We start from the raw sequence: 21,586 nt of genomic DNA on the forward strand, positions 1-21,586 counted from the left end.
AAACCTCCAAAGTTGGTTAAAATGCAATTTAAAGCAAAGTTTGATACCAAGTGAATACAAGTACACAAGTAAACATGCTTAAAATGTCAAAAGTAAATACTTGAGTATCATTACACATCAAGAAAGTTACATTCACTTCCAAAATACCATACACCCATGGTATGCAAAAATATAACTTCAAAAGTAAAGCATGCTAAACATTTGCATGTTAATATACAAAAATGCTTCAAATTGCTCATAAGCTTCTAAGGACGATGAACATCCAAGAACATAGTCTCGTTAGCTATAAAACAACCCAAACCACTAGGGTGAGTAATCAAGTTGCTCGTAAGAAGAAGCATATGTGTATACCCTAAAGTTTCAATATCATTGTAAGATCAATATAGACGAATACAAAGGAGCATTCCACTTAACGTCTATATTCAAGGTGTTCTAAGGAATCATCTTAAGCTAACTTAAATGATTCTTTAACAACACATATCAGCATCAATGTACTTAACAACATCAATTCGCCAATAACAAAAATTACAAGTTACAATTGAGTATTGGTTGTCAACTTAGAATTGAATGTGAAATCAATTAGTGGAAGACTTGGACATCATGTCTCGGACTAAACCAAGATCAAAATGGTTATTCTGGGCATTAACCCGCTGGGAAGACCACCCTAGTACGCATTATCTGAATTGGACAGAACTCAAACCTCCCGCACTAGAGCCAAACTCTAGCCATATCACTTGTAACAATGTCCCAAAAGAATCCAAAATCATAACCAAGTTCAAGACTCATACACTATAATTAAGGCAAGGCATATACACCACTTTCCATGCACAAGTATTTTGAAACCACACAAACCATGTCTTAGGGTTCCAAGTCTAAGATGGCATACCAAATGACAAGTCCTCATCATGATATTATGCACAATACTATGCCACTAACTTATCATTTTAAATCATGCCTCAACAATATGCTTTATATACTAGATTACAATATTATAGTAACAAGCTTCTAAAATAATTACAATTACCAATAGTAATCAACTAGAATGTAGGATTAACATCACAATAGTATAGTAATTCAAATCAATAAGAGTTTTATACAACATTAATAATCATACCCATGATACATACACAACATATATGCTTAAATTAATAAACCCTAAGTTAATTATAATAATTTCCTATAGTATGCAATACTACAATTCTAAAAGCATGTACACAATATATATTAAACCCCAAAAGTTTATAAAACACTTAGAATATAAACATACTACCACCCCTACCTCAATAGAGAATTGAATCTCTATAATCCAAGCAACCAAGCTTAAAAATAGAAAACAATAATAGGGTTTTGAAAAGGAGAGCAAGAGGAAACTTTTGTCTCCCAAAATTTTAAGTCTAAGGTGAGTGGAAGGAGGCCAAAATGAAGAAGAAAGCTATTAACCAAGCTTTTCTCCAATGGTGGCTAGGTTTAGGTTTTGAAGAACAAGTGTAAATGATAAAGATGAAATGAAAATGGTGAGTGGAAGGTCTAGAAATCCTCCACTCACTATGTGTTCTTACACTACCTCTCATATACATACTAATGCAAGACTTATTTTGGTGCCTACACTTGTCATAAATTAATGGCTTCTTCATAGGCTTAATCCTAAGCCTACACTTGTTAACCATCTAACCCAACAAGTACACCAATCCTAGGCCAACAAGTGGGTGAATCTCCACCCTCCAAATGTCAATAGATTATGTTTCCAAGTCACTCCACCCCAATGCCAACAAGTGGCACCATGAGAATTTGACACTTATCATATTTTCCAAAAATTGTAAAAAAGACCTTTTTCAAAATATCTTCCAAATTAAATTACCAAAAGGTCCCTAAATGAAAAATAATTATTCTATATAATTACACTAAAACCCCAAAAATTAATAATATTTACAATAAAGTATGCATCTATGCCCTTTACGAAAAAGTAAGCAACTAGAATGTATTTTCTACGAAAGTAAAAATACAATAATCATGGAAATCAAATATCATGAATGCATGCAAAACCGGAATCAAATCCATACACAAAAAGTGATATTATGCAAGGAAAAAAGATAAACGGGAAAAAGGCGAAATAGGGAAAAGACAAAATAGGAAAAAGACGAAAAAAGAAAATCACCGAAAAAGGAAAAAGGAGGAAAATGACTGGGTCATTACAGTTCTAGAGAAAGGAAAATTTCTGTGATTGGTAATTTCTCTATCTTTCTTCTATGATATAATCAATGTTCAATAAATCAATTACATACTCCTTTGAGTAAAGACCAAGTTAGAATTACAGCCTTTGATTAGAGGAAATTCGCCACTACACAAGTTATGTATAAATCGGTGCGCTCAAAAATTGGATAGCTCACTGCTAGCAGCATTTTCGATCGATCGAATATATTCGATCGATTAAACACTTAACTTCGATTGATCAAAGCTGACGTGGCTCAAAAATATCTTTTTTGGCTTTATCCGATTGGCTGAGTTGGCACTGCCTCATTTCGATCGATTGAAGACTTTTTCGATCGATCGGGATTCCTCTTTGATCGATCAAAGTTCCCCTGGTGCATTTTTCTTGACTTCTTTCCAACTTTGCTCTTTAGCTCCAAATTGAGCTAAATGGCTCTTGTTAGCCTGTTTGAACTTTATTAACCTGAAATAAACAAAAGCACAAATAAGTATCTAAGACATGAAAGTAAGATAGATGAATAGACTAAAATACCTTAGCTTATGGGCTAAAATGCGTCACATTTGAGCACTCATCACATAACTATATATATATATATATATATATATATATATATATATATATATATATATATATATATATATATCCACACTAAAGGACTCTCATTGGATTACAAAAGGGGTCTCAACCTGAATAGAAGGCAACATGCAAAAATGCACCTGAAGTGGGTATGAGTACCTAAGCCTAACAAGGTATACCTCAGCCTATCATAGCTAGTTATGTATCCCACTGCATATACACTCCCTAACCATCAACTCTAAGACTCAAGCTCATATCGCGGTACCATAATTATATATTTAAAATCCATCCACCACCAAAGTAGTGCCGCTCAACTGTTCGTTGCCATGACACGAAATATAAGTAGGATTTAAATGTTATAATTAATCCATTCCTTTATTCCAGAATAGGTAAGAGTTAGCGTTTTGATCTAATCCATACCTAATATGCCACCATCCTATACCGGTGCATATAATCCACAAAACAAACCAATAATTGATAAAACAAATAAAGCAGTTCAATAATTAAAATCCAGAATAGGTAGGAGTTAGCATTTTGATATAATCCGTATCTAATATGCCAACGTCCCATACCGGTGCATATAATCCACAAAATCCATATAATTGATAGAAATAGAATTAAACAATTCATCAATCATAGTCTAGAGCAAGCATAATAAAAATCTGATATGTATATGATCATATTATGCATCCATTACAAGATTTAAAAATCATGTCACAGTCCTTTAAATTGCTAAACTAAGATTAAGCAATTAAATCCTCAATATCCATTAACAACATGCTAATTTGTTTAAAATTCAATATTATTCTAACCATTAGCATATTATGCATCCAATACAAAATTAAAATCAGATCATAATCATAGTCATTAAATTGCTAAAATAATATTAATTCCCCTCATCCGAGAACAATATGTAAATTTGTTTAAAATTTCATATTATTCTAACTATTAGCATACAGGTATAAATTATGCATTATGGGAATTTAAGGTGTCTTGAAAAATTGTTTAGAATTCCTAAAATCAACCTAAATCCATTCTAGAACTCCAAAACACCCAAACAGTGCCCCAAAACATCATTTGTACGCACTAAATCAAGAGAGCCTACTCGAAAAAATGTAGAGTAGGCTCAACCACAAAGGGAGCCGGCTCCCCACACCATTGATCCGGCTCTACTTAGGAGGGAGCTGGCTCCCTAACCCCTGGAGCCGGCTCTTTGCTTGAGGGAGCTAGCTCCTACTTCGATGGAGCCGGCTCTTTTCCTCTCTGAGAGCCCTAACCCAATTCCCTCTCGTTCTACCCCTTCGTCCCCATCTCTGACAAGTTTAAACACCTCTGTAACTTTTTAAATCAAAAACAATAATTCAGAGTACATAGAATGAAACAACGTATCAAAGACTTCAATTTAAATCAAAATCAGAATATACAGATAAAACTCTAAAAACCCTATGCGTACAAGTTTAGTTTTAAAGTCTGATTACATCTTGGAGATTATCTAGGCATGCACAGAACACAGGTCTACGGGAAAGAGCAAGAAATAAAACTTGCCTCTAGGTTTCGATTTGAAACCATTAATTTATTCTTCCTAGTTTTTTCGGCGAACGTGACTGCCGTTAAGGACTCCTCTGCTCTGGTTCTAACCCTCGAATAGCCCTCAACCTTCCTCCTTGGTCCAGCCTAATTCTTTGGTCTAAACCCTCTCTTTTGTCTCTCAGTTTGTCTTCTCTCCTCTCTGTTCTCTCTCTCAATTCTCTACTACCACTTTCTTCTATAAGGTGGCGTGAGTAGGGTCTTATGAACCCTAAGGTAGACAACACCCTTAAATATATATAGGTTTATACAAACCCTAATCCCAACCTGATACTAAGTCGGCCAAACATAAAAGAAAAGAAAAGTAAAATATAATAACTGTAATGACCCGAACCCGAGGGTCTGAATTGCTAACCGGGTCCTTATCCGAACCCGAGGTCAACTAAGGATACTATCGTCCTTTCCTACGTTAATATATAATATACATGTCATCCCAGGGTTTATAAAAATAATAATAATAATAATAATAAAATGAGATCATAGCTACAAAATATGTCAAACAGTCCACTAACCCGTTAAAACCTATAGAGGAGCGTCGTCCGCCACTTCCTTTCCGTATCCTGAAAAAAATGTTAAAATGATGGGGTGATCTAAACACTCAGTAGGAAGTGTCTAAGACATACTTCTTATAACCCCATGAATCCACATAGAGAATAGAAGGCAAGAGAATGGGATCATATCTCAGGAGTCAAGTAAAACCATTATGTCATCAACAAACATACATATGTTAACCAACTACCAAATACACCAAGCGTGCCAATGATGTGCCATGCCATGCAATGTTAATCCCCATTTCCGAAACAATACCATTTCAACTTTCAAACCGTTAGTGTAATCCGACCCAAGGCACCTCCAAGGCGTCACGAAAGGGGGATGGGCTAATGATAAGCGCCGAATATTGTATATTCAAGCGTCCTAAATTGCATTAGTTAAGTTCTTTATTTGTGTATTTATGTAGATTATCTCCATTTCCATGTTTTTATTCATTTTCAGGTTCATTGGCCAAAAAGAAGCAAGGTTGAAGTTTTGTTGTAATTTTGGATAAGAAAGGCACAATGCTGAAGCTTGGCCACAGTGGAACCTGACTTTTGTCGCCATTTTTGACCTAGCAAACTTAAGAACTGGACTTCAATCATAACATGAAAGATTTAGAGCTCTGAATCAGTTTTCTAAATATTCAAGCGGTTCATCATTCGGAGTTCAGAGCAGAGAGTTATGATCTTCTTATTAGAGGTGCTCAGAACTGCCTGGCAGCAATGAAAGTCTGTCTTATTCTTCAATTTCGACCAACCATACTTGAGAATTGGATCTCCACCAAAACATAAAGTTTTTAGATCTCTGAATTATCTTTCCAAATCTTCAAATATTTCATCATTTGGAGTTCGGAGGGCAAAGTTATGGCTGTTTTACCAAAGTAGGTCTGGGCGGAGCAAACCAAGCATAGAGCATTCTGGCCAATTTTCGATAAGAAAGGCACAATGCTGAAGCTTGGCAGCAGTGGAACCTGACTTTTGTCACCATTTTCGACCTAGCAAACTCAACAACTGGACTTCCATCATAACATCAAAGATTTAGAGCTCTGAATCAGTTTTCCAAATCTTCAAGCGGTTCATCATTCGGAGTTCGGAGCAGAGAGTTATGATCTTCTTATTAGAGGTGCTCAGAACTACCTGGCAGCAATGAAAGTCCACCTTGTTCTTCAATTTTGACCAACCAGACTTGAGAATTGGATCTCTACCAAAACATAAAGTTTTTAGAGCTCTGAATTATCTTTCTAAATCTTCAAACGGTTCATCATTTGGAGTTCAGAGAACAAAGTTATGGCTGTTTTACCAAAGTAGGTCCGGGCGGAGCAAACCAAGCATAGGGCATTCTGGCCAATTTTCGAGTGCTCGAGGCCTTATTTCAAGTGCTCGAAATTAGGGCAGATTGCTTCACGAGATTAGCCACTTGTGCTCAGAAATTTGCTAACTTTGTATGCTCTCTTTATGAGTTGGTTGGGGAGGTTTCTTAGAGGAGAGAGAGGGCTTTTTGGGTGGAGTAACATGTCTACAAAAGAGGGGAGCCACACATTACTTAGGATTATCCTTCATTTTGACAAGAGGGAGGAGAGAGAAGAGAGCAAAAGAAAGGTGTGTTCTTCAAGCTCCAAAGAGGGTGCACGAAAATGGAGATGAGGATGATGCTTCTTCCTTCTTCTAGCTTACCAATGGGCAACTAAACCTCATCTAGGGAGGTGATGAAACCCCTCCCTTGTAAGCATGTGTTAGTATAGTTTATTTTTGGGGATTACAATGTATTTTTGATAGTCTTTCCATGATCAAGAGCCTCATTTTTGTTGTAATGAATGTTGAATGTTTATAAATGATTATTGTGAGTTATTCATCTTGTCTTGGATGGTTACTTTTCTTAATCATATTGCTTGCACTTCCATGGTGACAATGGAAGTTAGATCATGGAATGGTTTTAATGGCATGGAGTTGGAGAACCTAGATAGTTCATGGCTTAGGGTTTCCCTTTGATGGTCTATACTTGATTCTTAGCTTTATGTGCATTCACCATTTAAATTAGGGCTTGATAATCCTTGACTTACTAAGCATGTTCTAAGCTACATTTTAGTTTAGGTAGTTAATCATGTGAACCTTTGATGGTTTATTCTTGCCTTCCTATTTAAATGAACTTCTTGAGGATATTATAGCAACCTAGTATTGTTATGTATCATGACTATCATATATGTTGTTTTTCTCTTAAATTAATCTTAACCTAGCATGTGGATAGGGATGGAGGTGGATTCATTTCCCTAGCCTACTTTACTTGTACTTCACTCCCTTGAATTCTTGCAATTTATTGTTTTATGCACTTTTAATTTCCTAGCTTAAGTGACATCCAACAAAACCTCTATATACCCTTCATCATTCTAAGAATGATTCTAGACATTTAGGTTGTATTAGACTAGCGCAGTCCTAGTGGTTTGACTTGCCCGACCAATAGCCCTATTTTACAATGATTCGTGCTATTGTGAAGGTTGATGTATAGTTGATCAACCGATCAATTTTTGGCGCCGTTGCCAGGGACTTGCATACGGTTTAGCAACCAAAGTTTTAGGGTTAAACTTAGTGATTGTGTTTTGTGCATATTTCTCGTGTGGTTTAACCATTTTTCGTGTTGTAAGATTCTAGGGACTCGACTCTCGCCGTGGGAACGCTAGCAAAGTGTAAGTCCAAAGGACCCTAGGTAAGCTTCTTGACCATTTAGTTTTGCATTGTTATATTTTGTGCATGTGTTAAGCTTAGAAGTAGTTAATTTTTTTTGCAAGCCCTTGTTGAGGCTATATTATTGTTTTAATTTCGTGTTTAAGCATCGGTCCTTGTCGTGGCCATTTATTTTCTGTCTTGATAATTGAGGAGAAAGGGAACATCGTATGTGGAGTTGTGGTTGATGAATTGCTTTGTTAAGTATATGCTTTGTTGTTGATGTTCGGTCGTAGGTCACTTTCCTTACCCACAATTGACTCTCCCATTGATATTAACTCTCTTGAAAGAACTCTTAGACGGAACCCTAGGGAACCTACTCTTACACGGGATCTTGAAACTGAATTTAATACAATGGGGGATAATATAGGAAATCTGGGGAATGAAAGGGCTGAAATTCCTAATATTGAACCAATGACTCTTAGAGATCATTTCATCCCTACCACCTATGCTTCTCCATCTTGCATAGTGATGCCAAACATTGATGCAGCTCAATATGAGATCAAATCTAGTACCATCCAAATGCTTCCATCTTTTCATGGTTTTGATAATGAAGATCCATATAAGCATCTCGATGAGTTCCTTGAAATTTGTTCGACCATCCGGTTGAGAGGATTTCCTGAAAATGCACTCCACTTACATTTTTCCCATTCTCCCTAAAGGATAGGGCAAAATATTAGTTGAACTCCCTCACTCCCAACTCTATTACTTCTTGGGCTCAATTGCAACAAGAATTTCTTAAGAAGTATTATCCGATGAGTGAAACCAACCAAATGAGGCGTTCCATTCTAAGCTTTTCTCAAGTTGATGGAGAACAACTCCACGAGACTTGGGAAAGGTTACAAGATCTTCTTCGGAAGTGTCCTCATCATTTGATTCCAAAATGGCAATTAGTGCAAGCTTTCTATGCCGGCTTGACCGACACCCATAGATTCATGGTTGACTCTTCTTGTGGTGGGATGTTCATGTCCAAGAATGCAGATGAGGCTTGGACCTTACTTGAGAATTTTAGTGAAAATTCACTTCAACACAATTCTCGTAGGGCTCCGACCTCAACCATTCCAAAGAACACCAATCCTTGTCAACAAAAATCAATAAGGGAGGAATCATCTCAAGTGGATGCCATTGCTCATAAATTCTACCAATTGATGGCACCACATCTTCCCCCTTCATTGTCTCAAAATTTGGCAAGTTCGGTTTGTGCTTTATGTACTAGTCCATTCCATCTCTCGGAAGATTGCCCCACACTGGAGCAATTTCCCAATCCCAACCAAGAGCAAGCTAATGCCATGTTCTCAAGGCCCGGGCATAACCCGTATTCTAATACATATAATCCAGGTTGGAGGGACCATCTGAATTTTTCGTGGAGGCAACAAGCCCCACAAAATTCCCAACTTCAAAATCAAGGGCCTCAAAATCAGCCCTCTTCTCAATATCAAGGTAGGCCTTTCCAAGCCTCTTCAAGCTACCAACCTCCATACAATCCAAATGTCTCCACTCAACCTCCTGTGAATCCAATTGATGAGATGGTGGCTGCAAACAAGCAAATGATGGAATCATTAAATGTGCAAATGATGGAATCATTAAACAAGCAAATCATAGATTCCAACAAGCATCTCTTGACATCCTTGCAACCTACTCTCCAAATGGTTCACTCCCATACTCAAGCCATAGCTAGGGTCAAAAATCAAATGGGACAAATAGCTAACCAAGTGAACCAACTTCTTCAAAAAGACAAGGGTAAGCTTCCCGCTCAACCATTTGAAAATCCTAGAGGGATACATGCAATTGATGAAACCCCTCTTCCGAGTGGGCCGAGTCTTGAGCATGTTTAAGCTAACACCACCCTTCGGAGTGGTAAAGTGGTTGACAACAAGGTCGATGGAGACAAAAGTGAACGAAATCCTCCTTTGAAAAATCTAAATTCAAGCTCTTCCAATCCAAATCCAAGTTCTTCTTGTCCAAATACCATTTACGGAAATCCCATGCATGTCACCCTAAATGTGGAAACTACTTATGAGCTAAAAGCTCCGTTCCCTCAACGTCTTCAAGAGTTGACACATTTTGGGAATAAGAATTGCAAAATTCAAGACATGTGGGAGGTCTTTAGGCAAGTAAAGATCAATCTTCCTCTCTTGGATCCTATCAAGCAAATTCCTCCCTATGCAAAATTCCTTAAGGATTTGTGCACTCAAAAGCACACTTTCAGAAGTCATTTACCAAAGAAAGTGAGGTTAACTGAAAATGTTAGTGCGATCATTCAGCACAGCACTCCTCCAAAGTATAAGGATTCGGGTGCCCCTACAATCTCTTATGTCATTGGTGACAACAAAATCGAGAGGGCCCTCCTTGACTTAGGAGCTAGTGTGAATTTGATTCCATATTCGGTTTACCTACAACTTGGTTTGGGAGATCTTAAACTAACTCCGATAGTATTGCAACTTGCTGATAGATTTATTAAGCAACCACGGGGAATCATTGAAGATGTTATCATAAAGGTGGATAGGTTCTACTTCCCGGTAGACTTCGTGGTTCTTGATACGGAACCAGTCCACGACCCAATAAAACACATTCCCATAATTCTCGGACGTCCTTTTCTAGCTACAGCTAATGCTTCTATTAACTGTAGAACCGGATTAATGGATATCTCTTTTGGGAATATGAATGTTAAGCTCAATATTTTCAATGCTGTGCATCTTTCTCTGGATAAGAGTGAGTGTTTTGCAATCACTATTGCTGATGAACTCATTGAAAATCCAATTCCACCTCCTTCAACGGAGGATCCCCTACAAGCTTGCTTGGTCCACTCTGATTTTGAGGATTTTGATGAGGAAAAATCCATTCGGAAAGTTAACTCCTTACTTGATATTCCATCACCATTTTCCTCTCCTTTATGGGTAGCACCAAACCCATCTCTATCTTGGGAATGTCCATCTCCTTCCATTTCTTCACCGAAGTTACCTCAACATTTTGAGGGTGAACCACCGGACAAAGGTAAGGCGAATGTTGACAAGTTGCTAGAAATTCTTCCAATCATTCCGGCCCAATCTTGAATCATTGTCCATGATACTCAACCTATGAACAAACCATTTAAGTACAATGAGGTATATGACTTGGAGATTGCAAATATGAAAGGTCATGATGCTCCCATTGTTAGTCAAGACAATGACATTCAACGAGCCTCCATAATCTCGAACAAGCAACACCTTTGCTTAAATCTGAAAATAAAAGAAGTGAGATTAAAAGCGATGCTTAAATCCTCTAAGGCCAAACTTGTTTCTCTTCGGAAGGATCAATATCCCTCACCATTCATTGATCCAAGTTTGAGACCATATGAAGGAGGCAAGTTGCATACGGAGCGTTAAGGATCCATCTCTCCAATGGATCCTGATCCTGGTTCGTCTAGATATCGACATTAAATTTAGCAAAGCAAGGGAAGAAATTCTTTCGATGTTCCAAGCTTCCCTACCTTCTCAAATTGCTCATGCCTTGAAATTTTCTGGGAAATGGTTTAGAAAAGCCAAAAATTTGATTTTTCTGAAATGGTCTTTAGTTGTGTTCCGTAATTTTAGACCGGCCTCTTAGACCTTCTCAGCTCTAATTTTCATTCCCGGAAATTTCCATCGCTTTTTAGCAATTTCATAGGATCTTTGGCATGCAACTCATGTGCACAACCTCTCATTTTCAACGCATTGTTGGATCATGGTTCCCCAAAAATTTTCCATGCATTGGAGATTAAGTGCAAGGTTTAAAAAAAATTTTCCTACATTCATCCATGCATTTGAAGAGACCAAATCCCATCCATGCATTGAAGAGATGTTCCAAGGCTTGAAAATTTTCTCAAAATCATCCAGCATTGGAAAGGTGTTACATTTTGAAAATTTTTCCAATTTGATCCATGCATTAGAAAGAAGTTGAAAAGTTTCCCAAATTTTTCTAAAAATCCATCCATGCATTGGATTGGAATAATGTGTCAAGTTTCAAATTTTCCATGCATGGCTTGAATTTAGGACTGACATGCAAATTTTCAAAAATTCTCTATGCTTAAAATTTTCATTTTTGAGAATTCTATCCATTTTGCATCATGTTGAAATGTTTTAAGCTTGAAATTTTCATTTTTGAGAATTCTATCCATTTTGCATCATGTTACAAAAAGCTTGAAAATTTTCTTAAACTCATCCATGCATTGTGTGCAGTGCAAAGTTTGAAAAAAAATTTCATCCATGCATTACATTAGAATGAATTTACAAAGTTTTAAAATTTCATTCATCCATGCTATGTGTGATGTTGTGCAAGTTGGAAATTTTTTCATGCAATTGAAATTCATGCATGCATCATTAAAGAAAAAAAATTTCCATGAAAAAAAATTTCCATGAGAAATTTCAATTTTTCCATCCATGCTACATTTCAACTTTCAAGCCAATGCATCCAGGCAAATTGAAAATTGTATCATGTATACACAGTCTATCTATGCATAGGAATTTTGCATGCATTCGCAAGGCATAAGAATAAAAAAATTCATGCATGCATCCATCATGAAAAATTTTGCATTCAATGCATAAGAATGGATTCATGCATGCATAAGAATGAAAATTTTTTGGATGCATCCATGCATCCATGTCGGATAAAGAATTCAACTTCCATGATGCTCAAAACCCCTCACCTTTCTGTGCTCATTTCGAGCAATCCAAAGGCCCTTTGGAGTGCTCGCAGCTGCACACCAATGTCAGCACATCATCCTGAGGCTACTGTCTCCATTTCGCGCACTCGAAGTCCATTTTCGAGTGCTTGAACACTTCATGCATCACAAGCCGAGACACTGCCTTCAATTCGAGTGCTCGCAGGCTCAGTTCGAGCACTCGAATCTGCAACCCTCTCCTCTCGGCAAGCTTTCCATCCAACCCCTCCCTCACAAACCCAAATCATCCTCAACCATGCACCATGCCGAGTGCATCTCGGCATCTCTCATACCAACCAAACCAGCTTCTCCCCCCAAACTAACTCACCCCTAAACTCCCTCTCTCTCGGCAACATACACCACCACCCATCAAACCATCCTGCATGCCATCCCTCACATTCTCTCCCTCTCGGCTCCACCACCCCAACCCTCCTTACCACCATCTCTCTCTCTTCAACCGAGCTCATCTCTCACCTCAAAACCAACCATCTCTCATCAACCCACAAACCACACCCAACCTAAACCACCACACCTCATCCTCACCCTTCCCTGCAAACCCACTTCCATGCAACCCAACTCACCAATCCCTTCACCCTCACCTCACCACCACCCCCCCACACTCTAGGCCACCACTCAACTTCAGCATCACCAACCCAACACAAACCCAACGCCGAGCCCTCTACCAAAGCTTTGCGCACTCGCCGAGCCCATTCGAGTGCTCGAAGCTAACCCATCTCCTTCACCTTCCTTTAGAACCCAAAACGATCTCTGCAACACCCCATGCACATCCCCACCCTCCATTCTCACCTCACACACACCATTCCCATAAACCACCACCCTCTCACCATCTCCCACCCCACAACCTCATCTCCATGCAACCCACTCCCATGCATGCCCCTTCCCTCACCACCATGCAAGCATACCCCAACCTCACCACCCACACCAAACCACCTCACCCCCCCAAAACAACCAACCACCCCCTCATGCATGCATTGCATGTCACCCACCACCCACCCAGCTGAGCACCAACTCTCCCCATGCATTGCTCAACCTCACACCTCAACCAACCCCATGCGAGCTCACTTCTAGTGCTCGCTGCAACAACTCTCTCTCTCGGCTTCTCTCTCTCTCACTAACCAATTCACCATCCTTGCTTCCTCTACCACCCTTCGCTGCACCAACCAACCCTACCATCCCAACCCTCTCCAACACCCCAAACCCATCTCGGCTTCAACCTCCAAAACCCACCACCCATCCAACCTTCTTTCATTCTCTAAAAAAAGAAAAAAAAATTAATATAGATTTCTATCTTTTATTACAATTCCTATTAGTCCTATTTTTTTGTCTGTTCTTGTTCTCCTTACGAGACCAATGCTTTTACCTGTATATTTTAGTTGTGTTTTGATAGGTCTTTATATCCAAGTTTGGGGGACGCCGTTGCGCACTCATATGGCTGAACATCTACGTCATCATCACTCGACTTGGTATTATTGTTCTTTAACCCTCTCTATTCTTATTTTCATTTACTTGTCTTCTCACATTGAGGACAATGTGACATTCAAGTTTGGGGGTGCATTTATGCATTTTTGGTTTCATAATTTTTGCTAAGCAATGATAGTATAACTTGACACTAGTTGGAGATGAAGCATAGGTTTAATACCTTGTGTATAGAAGCAATTGACATTTTTGAAAATAAAGAAAAATTTGAGTTGAAATGATCATGTGGATTCAAATTAGTCTGTATAAATGTCTCAATTAGATTCTCACTAGATTTGACACTCTTTTAAGCTTCACAATGCACAGATGCACATTAGAAACTTAACTGTGAGGCATGCAACTTGATCAACCTTGACCTTGGCCTAATTAATCTGATTTGATGAACCTGATAGATGAATATCTTTGGCATGATTTAAGTTATCTAAAAAAAAAATGAGAAAGAAAGAAAATAATGACTAGTTGAAGTTCGAAGCCTTTCCAACTCGAGCTATTAAGCCCTATGGAGTGTCTCTACACTTAACACCCTAAAGCCGTCTGGTTTGGGAGTTGTTGGCCTAACACTTGCTACATGGGTTGGTTAGAAAGCTTAAAGGACTTAAACATTGCACGATCATTCAAAAAAAAAAAACTTGTAATAAACATGGTTCGTTGGAGTTTGTAGCCTTTCCAACTTGAGCTATTAAGCCCTAGGAGTGTCTCTACACTTAACACCCTAAAGCCATCTGGTTTGGGAGTTGTTGGCCTAACGCTTGCTACATAGGTTGGTTAGAAAGCTTAAGGGACTTCAGCATTGCATAACCATTCTATGTTTCGCTTATGAGTTACAATAAATTGTCAACAAGCAACAAAAGTTGTCTTGTAAATAAAATCATGCCTTAGGTACCTCATTTAAAGGGGAATTCAATGATTCGAAAACTTGTGCTTTGGAATTGGAAAAGAAAGTAAAAGCCGCATGTTGAGAATCCAATTCACTTTCACTGAAGCTAGAGTTGATTTCCATTCAAAAGATGATAATTGAGTTATTTATATAGACTTTCATGTTGATGCATGTATGTGGAAATGTATTTAGCCAATTTTTGTATCAATACTTCATATATGCAAGGTAGTCTTCCCAATGACCCCATCTCCAGCTCTTTTTCTGTTTCAAGTTATTTTTGAGCTATGTATATATCTCATTTTACCATGGATGATATTGTTGTAGTAGCATGCCCATGGTTGTCTTTTCATTAAGTTTTTCATTGTAGTTTTGCTAAGGGACTAGCAAAATGTAAGTTTGGGGGTGTGATAAGCGCCGAATATTGTATATTCAGGCGCCCTAAATTGCATTAGTTAAGTTCTTTATTTGTGTATTTATGTAGATTATCTCCATTTCCATGTTTTTATTCATTTTCAGGTTCATTGGCCAAAAAGAAGCAAGGTTGAAGTTTTGTTGTAATTTTGGATAAGAAAGGCACAATGCTGAAGCTTGGCCACAGTGGAACCTGACTTTTGTCGCCATTTTTGACCTAGCAAACTTAAGAACTGGACTTCAATCATAACATGAAAGATTTAGAGCTCTGAATCAGTTTTCTAAATATTCAAGCGGTTCATCATTCGGAGTTCAGAGCAGAGAGTTATGATCTTCTTATTAGAGGTGCTCAGAACTGCCTGGCAGCAATGAAAGTCTGTCTTATTCTTCAATTTCGACCAACCATACTTGAGAATTGGATCTCCACCAAAACATAAAGTTTTTAGATCTCTGAATTATCTTTCCAAATCTTCAAATATTTCATCATTTGGAGTTCGGAGGGCAAAGTTATGGCTGTTTTACCAAAGTAGGTCTGGGCGGAGCAAACCAAGCATAGAGCATTCTGGCCAATTTTCGAGTGCTCGAGGCCTTATTTCGAGTGCTCGAAAGTAGGGCAGATTGCTTCATGAGATCAGCCACTTGTGCTCAGAAATTTGCTAACTTTGTATGCTCTCTTTATGAGTTGGTTGGGGATGTTTCTTGGAGGAGAGAGAGGGCTTTTTAGGTGGAGTAACATGTCTACAAAAGAGGGGAGCCATACATTACTTAGGATTATCCTTCATTTTGACAAGAGGGAGGAGAGAGAAGAGAGCAAAAGAAAGGTGTGTTCTTCAAGCTCCAAAGAGGGTGCACGAAAATGGAGATGAGGATGATGCTTCTTCCTTCTTCTAGCTCACCAATGGGCAACTAAACCTCATCTAGGGAGGTGATGAAACCCCTCCCTTGTAAACATGTGTTAGTATAGTTTATTTTTGGGGATTACAATATATTTTTGATAGTCTTTCCATGATCAAGAGCCTCATTTTTGTTGTAATGAATGTTGAATGTTTATAAATGATTATTGTGAGTTATTCATCTTGTCTTGGATGGTTACTTTTCTTAATCATATTGCTTGCACTTCCATGGTGACAATGGAAGTTAGATCATGGAATGGTTTTAATGGAATGGAGTTGGAGAACCTAGATAGTTCATGGCTTAGGGTTTCCCTTTGATGGTCTATACTTGATTCTTAGCTTTATGTGCATTCACCATTTAAATTAGGGCTTGATAATCCTTAACTCAGTAAGCATGTTCTAAGCTACATTTTAGTTTAGGTAGTTGATCATGTGAACCTCTGATGGTTTATTCTTGCCTTCCTATTTAAATGAACTTCTTGAGGATGTTATAGCAACCTAGTATTGTTATGTATCATGACTATCATATATGTTGTTTTTCTCTTAAATTAATCTTAACCTAGCATGTGTATAGGGATGGAGGTGGATTCATTTCCCTAGCCTTCTTTACTTGTACTTCACCCCCTTGAATTCTTGCAATTTATTGTTTTATGCACTTTTAATTTCCTAGCTTAAGTGACATCCAACAAAACCTCTATATACCCTTCATCATTCTAAGAATGATTCTAGACATTTAGGTTGTATTAGACTAGCGCAGTCCCAGTGGTTCGACTTACCCGACCAATAGCCCTATTTTACAATGATTCGTGCTATTGCGAAGGTTGATGTATAGTTGATCAACCGATCAGCTAACTATCCACGACCACAAGGCACCTCTAAGGCATCGCATCCGGCTTAGTTAACTCAATCCCTAGTCCTCTCTAGACTACACTAACACCACGATCTACTAGGCGCCTCCTAGGCGTCCGTGTTTTTTACAAACACTTTCGAAAACTTTTCCCAAAAAAAAAAAAAAAAAAAAAGTAATTTCATTTGTTTTTAAAACACTTTTCCTTTTCCTTTCCCAATGTATGCATGAATGCTTCATGCGTCCCAATGCCGTGGTATCATACAATCAACTCTAACAAATATTATAAGCTTATCAAGATAATTCTCATAAAAGAATAACATGAACATCAATAATCAAATTTTAACCATTAAATATAAGAATTTAAAACACAACCATTTAAACGTGATTTTCAATCCATTTCAACAACAATATACTCACCAATTACTTTCATATAGAAACCCACATGGAGATACAAAATCAATATACAACACTAAGGCAATTTCTCAAAGAATAATCACATTCAAGCACGTTATACATCAAATATAAAAAAAAAATGAGTCATAAGAACCAAAGATTGAGTGAATTAGAACACTCCTACCTTGAAAAAAAGAATTTTCCTCACTAGATCATCAAAGCCTCAAGCTTCTAGCCTCCTCGGCAACCTCGCGGCTTCTCTCTGCAACTCTCATTTCTTTGTGTCTCTCTCAGCTAACTATGTTTTCCTCCATTTTTCTTTCTGCTTGTATCATTACCAAAGTTGCAAAACAGTCTCTTTATAAAGACAATTCCACTGACACCCAACAAAAACACTCACCACTCAAACAAAATGTCAGCCAACAAAACCCACATGAATGAAGCAATACACTCATTTCAAGCCCATCAGACAACCCCGCACGTGAAGGACTAAGTTCAAAGAATTTATGGCCACAAAAACAATTTCGTGGGCCCCACTAATCATTACTTTTTCCTTTCTTTCTTCTTTTTCCCTTTTTCTTTTCTTTCTTTTTCTCTAAATTTTCGACTAACAACACACATTCTTCTTATCTCAAGGCAGATGCAATATATATATGTAAATGCTTACAAGACCACATCAAGCTCCTTAGTGGACCCCACGAATTGAAAACATCAAAACCCATTCTTCCCACATGCGGTTGAACTGCTCCTTCTTAATAAATGCAATGTATATTATATATAATATATATAAATACAATTGCATAAAACAAATCCACTCCTACTAAAAATCTACTAATGGACCCCACAAAATTCATTACCATTTCAAACTTATCTTCCTTTTCCTTCTCTTTCTTTGAATTTCGCCCAAGTGCCCATTTTCCTTCACCATATGAAATTGATACTAGAAATATATAAGCACAAAACCAAATCAATTCTAAAAAAAATCTCCATTAAAAATTAAATACTCAATCTTAGCAACTAAATATCATGAAATAAATTAAATTAAAATTTTAAAAATCCAGGTTATCACAATAACACACATATATAAAGTCCTATACGTGATCACCAAATATATATATATATATATATATATATATATATAATCTTCTAACATAATATTACTAGTATTAACATTAAAATAAACAATTAATAATAATAATACTCAAATAATCAAACAATTAAACAATTAACAATTAACCAAATAGTTAATTAATTAATTTAATTAAACACATACCATTAAGCCACATAACCACATAATCCATTAAAATGCACAAGAAATAAAAATTAAATTTCAATTATATCATTTTGAAAATTAGGGGTATTACATATTCCCAATCATTGCGAAGTTAGAAACCAGAGTCGGGCAAATAACTAGTACATTGAATGCTAGGGAAAAAGGTAAGATGCCTTTGAATTCACCACCCAAGCAACAATTTATTGTGGAGACCAATTCCTCTTTGAAAGGTCCCACAATTGAACATGTCAATGCGGTGACAACCTTGATAAGTGGAAGAATTGTAGATAATCAAGTTGGTATTCAAAATGAAAAGATTGAACCGGTACAACCAAAAGTTGACACCCGTCCTGTCTCACATTCTATTCCTCCTTCATTGTGTGACAACCCGGATTTTTTTTAAGGGTTGAAATTCAATTTATTTCATGACGTTTAAATTGTCATAGTTGATTATTCAAAATTTAAATTGGAGAATTATTTAAATTTAAATTTGGAGATGTACCAATTTAAAGATTTAAATTGGGTTGATTTGGTTTTATATTGCAATTATATATATATATATGCAATGTGTCTGATGGATGCATGTACCAGCCGAGGTGATGAAAGAATGAAATGGGATTGAAAATGAGATGTGTATATGTGGGGCCCACAAGGAATGATGTTTAAGGAAATTTGGTTTTGTTTCATTTTATATGATATATTTATATATATAGAATGTCATGGAGATGGAAGAAGGCAGCAGTGCTGAAATGAAGAGAAAAAATGGAAATGGATGTGATTTTGGTGGGCCCAGTAAAGAGATATTTGATGGACTTGAATTTTGTTGTGTAATATATGTATATATATATATATTTGTGGTGTCTGAAGGAAGGTGGCAGCAAGGTCAGCCGAATGAGATAAGAAGGAGAGAGAAATTGGTTGATTTGGTTTCCTTGTTGCATGTGTAAGATATATATGCATATATATATTTTTGATGTCTATGGAAAGAAAGGAGCAGCCGCAAGTGGGAGAAGAAAGATTGATTTTTTGTGATGGTAAATTGGGAATTTGCGGGTCCCATTTGATGAAATTAATGGATTGAATTATATATATATATATATATATATATATATCATCTGTTGAAGGAATATGGTAAGGAGATGCACCCACCCGAAAATAGAGAAAGAGAAAATGAAATTGGAAATGGTTTGGTATGGGTCCCATGAGAAATGATGTTTAAAGTAGTTGATTTGGATTTTTTTAAGATGCACCCACCCGAAAATAGAGAAAGAGAAAATGAAATTGGAAATGGTTTGGTATGGGTCCCATGAGAAATGATGTTTAAAGTAGTTGATTTGGATTTTTTTAACATTTGTGTATATATATATATATATATATATATATATATATATATATTATATATATATTTTTGGCTTCTGATTGTGAATAGTGGCGGGCCATTAAGAGATATTTTGGCAATTTATTTCCTTGACTTCGTGGGCTGTTTGGAGTACAATTGATTGTATGCGTAATGAAAGAATAAGGAAAAGTAAGAAAAGGAAGAAAATTGGTGGCGGGCCCATGGCATTTGATCATTTTTTTGATATTTTATGTTCATGGTGAGCTGTATTGAGATTTGATTTCTGTCGGTACAATTACCTTTATATTGAGGTGTGTTTGTACACTAAGTGATGATACAGAGAAAAATTAAGAACAGAGAAGAGAATTTAGAGAAGTGCACAGAGTGATATTGTGAAGCACAGATAAGGTGCCGAGATGGACAGACTTGAATAGTCCAGTGGTGATTTTTAATTTTTTTGCAGAGTAGGGATCATCATACCTTGAATGGCTTGGATGATTTTATTTCAAATATTTTGTTGATTGTTATTTTGTTAAAATTGCATATATGTATTTTGTTTAAAAGCATATATATATTTTTGTGAAGCAAATTTATCATGAAACTCTTTGAAATCCTTGTTATGGTTTTTCCTACTGTCTCACCCCCTACAGTTTCAGGTACCGAGGATGAACTTGGATTCATAATTGCAGGCTTAGGTGGAAGAGTTGGAGTTGAGGAATTAAATTATTTTTTTATTTAGAGATTTTTATGTATTTATTTGAGGAAATTGATTTAGTATCAATTTAATTAATTTGAGATGTTATCTTATTCATTTGAGGAAATTTGATTGATTTTGTATCAATAAAGGGTATTTAATTTCTTTTGAGATCCTGGTGTCTTTTATGAAGTATTTTGATTTAATGAAATCGAGGATTTTATTTAGAAAAATTCAGGGCGTGACACATTGCATGTGAATGACCCCTTTGTTGAGAAAGATTTGCCAAATGAATTGAAAATTTTTTGTGTTGAAAATGCTTCCAAAAAGGATTTTCAAAAATTTTTTGAACCAAAGGCTCCATTTTTGGGTGCCTTAAAAGGATTCAACTCTCTTGAAAAACAAAAAGGCAAAGTTAATGAAATAATTGAAGTGTTTAGGCAAGTGAAGATCAATCTTCCTCTCTTGGATGCAATTAGACAAATTCCTGCTTATGCTAAATTTTTTAAAGATCTTTGCACCCTAAAGAGGAAGAACAAAAGTTAAGCACCAAAAAAAGTTGTTTTGACCAAGCAAGTAAGTTACATTTTACAACATAACACCCTTCCAAAATTCCCCAGTTCACCTACTATTTCTTGCATTATTGGTGATCATGTCATTAACCAGGCTCTTCTTAATTTGGGAGCAAGTGTGAACATTCTTCCATATTCAGTATATGTTCAATTGGGCTTAGGAGACTTAAAACCAACATTGGTAGTGCTGCAACTAGCCGACCGATATATCAAGAAGCCCTAGGGTATCAGTGAGGATGTGTTAATCAAAATTGATAAGTTCTTCTTCCCGATCGATTTCGTAGTCATTGACACGGAACCGGTCCCAAATCTCAAGAGCCAAATTCTCGTTATCCTTGGTCGTTCCTTCATGGCAACCGCTAATGCCAACATAAATTACAGGATGGGGATAATGAAAATTTCATTTGGGCACATGAAGGTGAAGTTAAACATATTCAATCCAACCCCAAATTCTTTGGACAAGCATGAAGAGGTTTGTATTGTTGA

General features: G+C 36.9%; 1 long non-coding RNA gene across 1 annotated transcript; it reads right to left on the minus strand.

The window, feature by feature from the left end:
- Positions 1-4,811: 4,811 nt before the first annotated feature.
- LOC132303208 (uncharacterized) lies at positions 4,812-17,977 on the minus strand. Its single transcript, XR_009481121.1, has 2 exons — positions 17,407-17,977; positions 4,812-4,932 (listed from the first exon to the last, which is right to left on the minus strand). It is a non-coding gene; the product is annotated as an uncharacterized LOC132303208 (long non-coding RNA).
- Between the last annotated feature and the right edge of the window lie 3,609 nt (positions 17,978-21,586).

The sequence above is a fragment of the Cornus florida genome, unplaced genomic scaffold, assembly GCF_030987335.1.
Source record: "Cornus florida cultivar Cherokee Brave unplaced genomic scaffold, ASM3098733v1 CherokeeBrave_3.0.0_Hap2_Chr04, whole genome shotgun sequence".
In the NCBI taxonomy this organism is placed as follows: Eukaryota; Viridiplantae; Streptophyta; class Magnoliopsida; order Cornales; family Cornaceae; genus Cornus; species Cornus florida.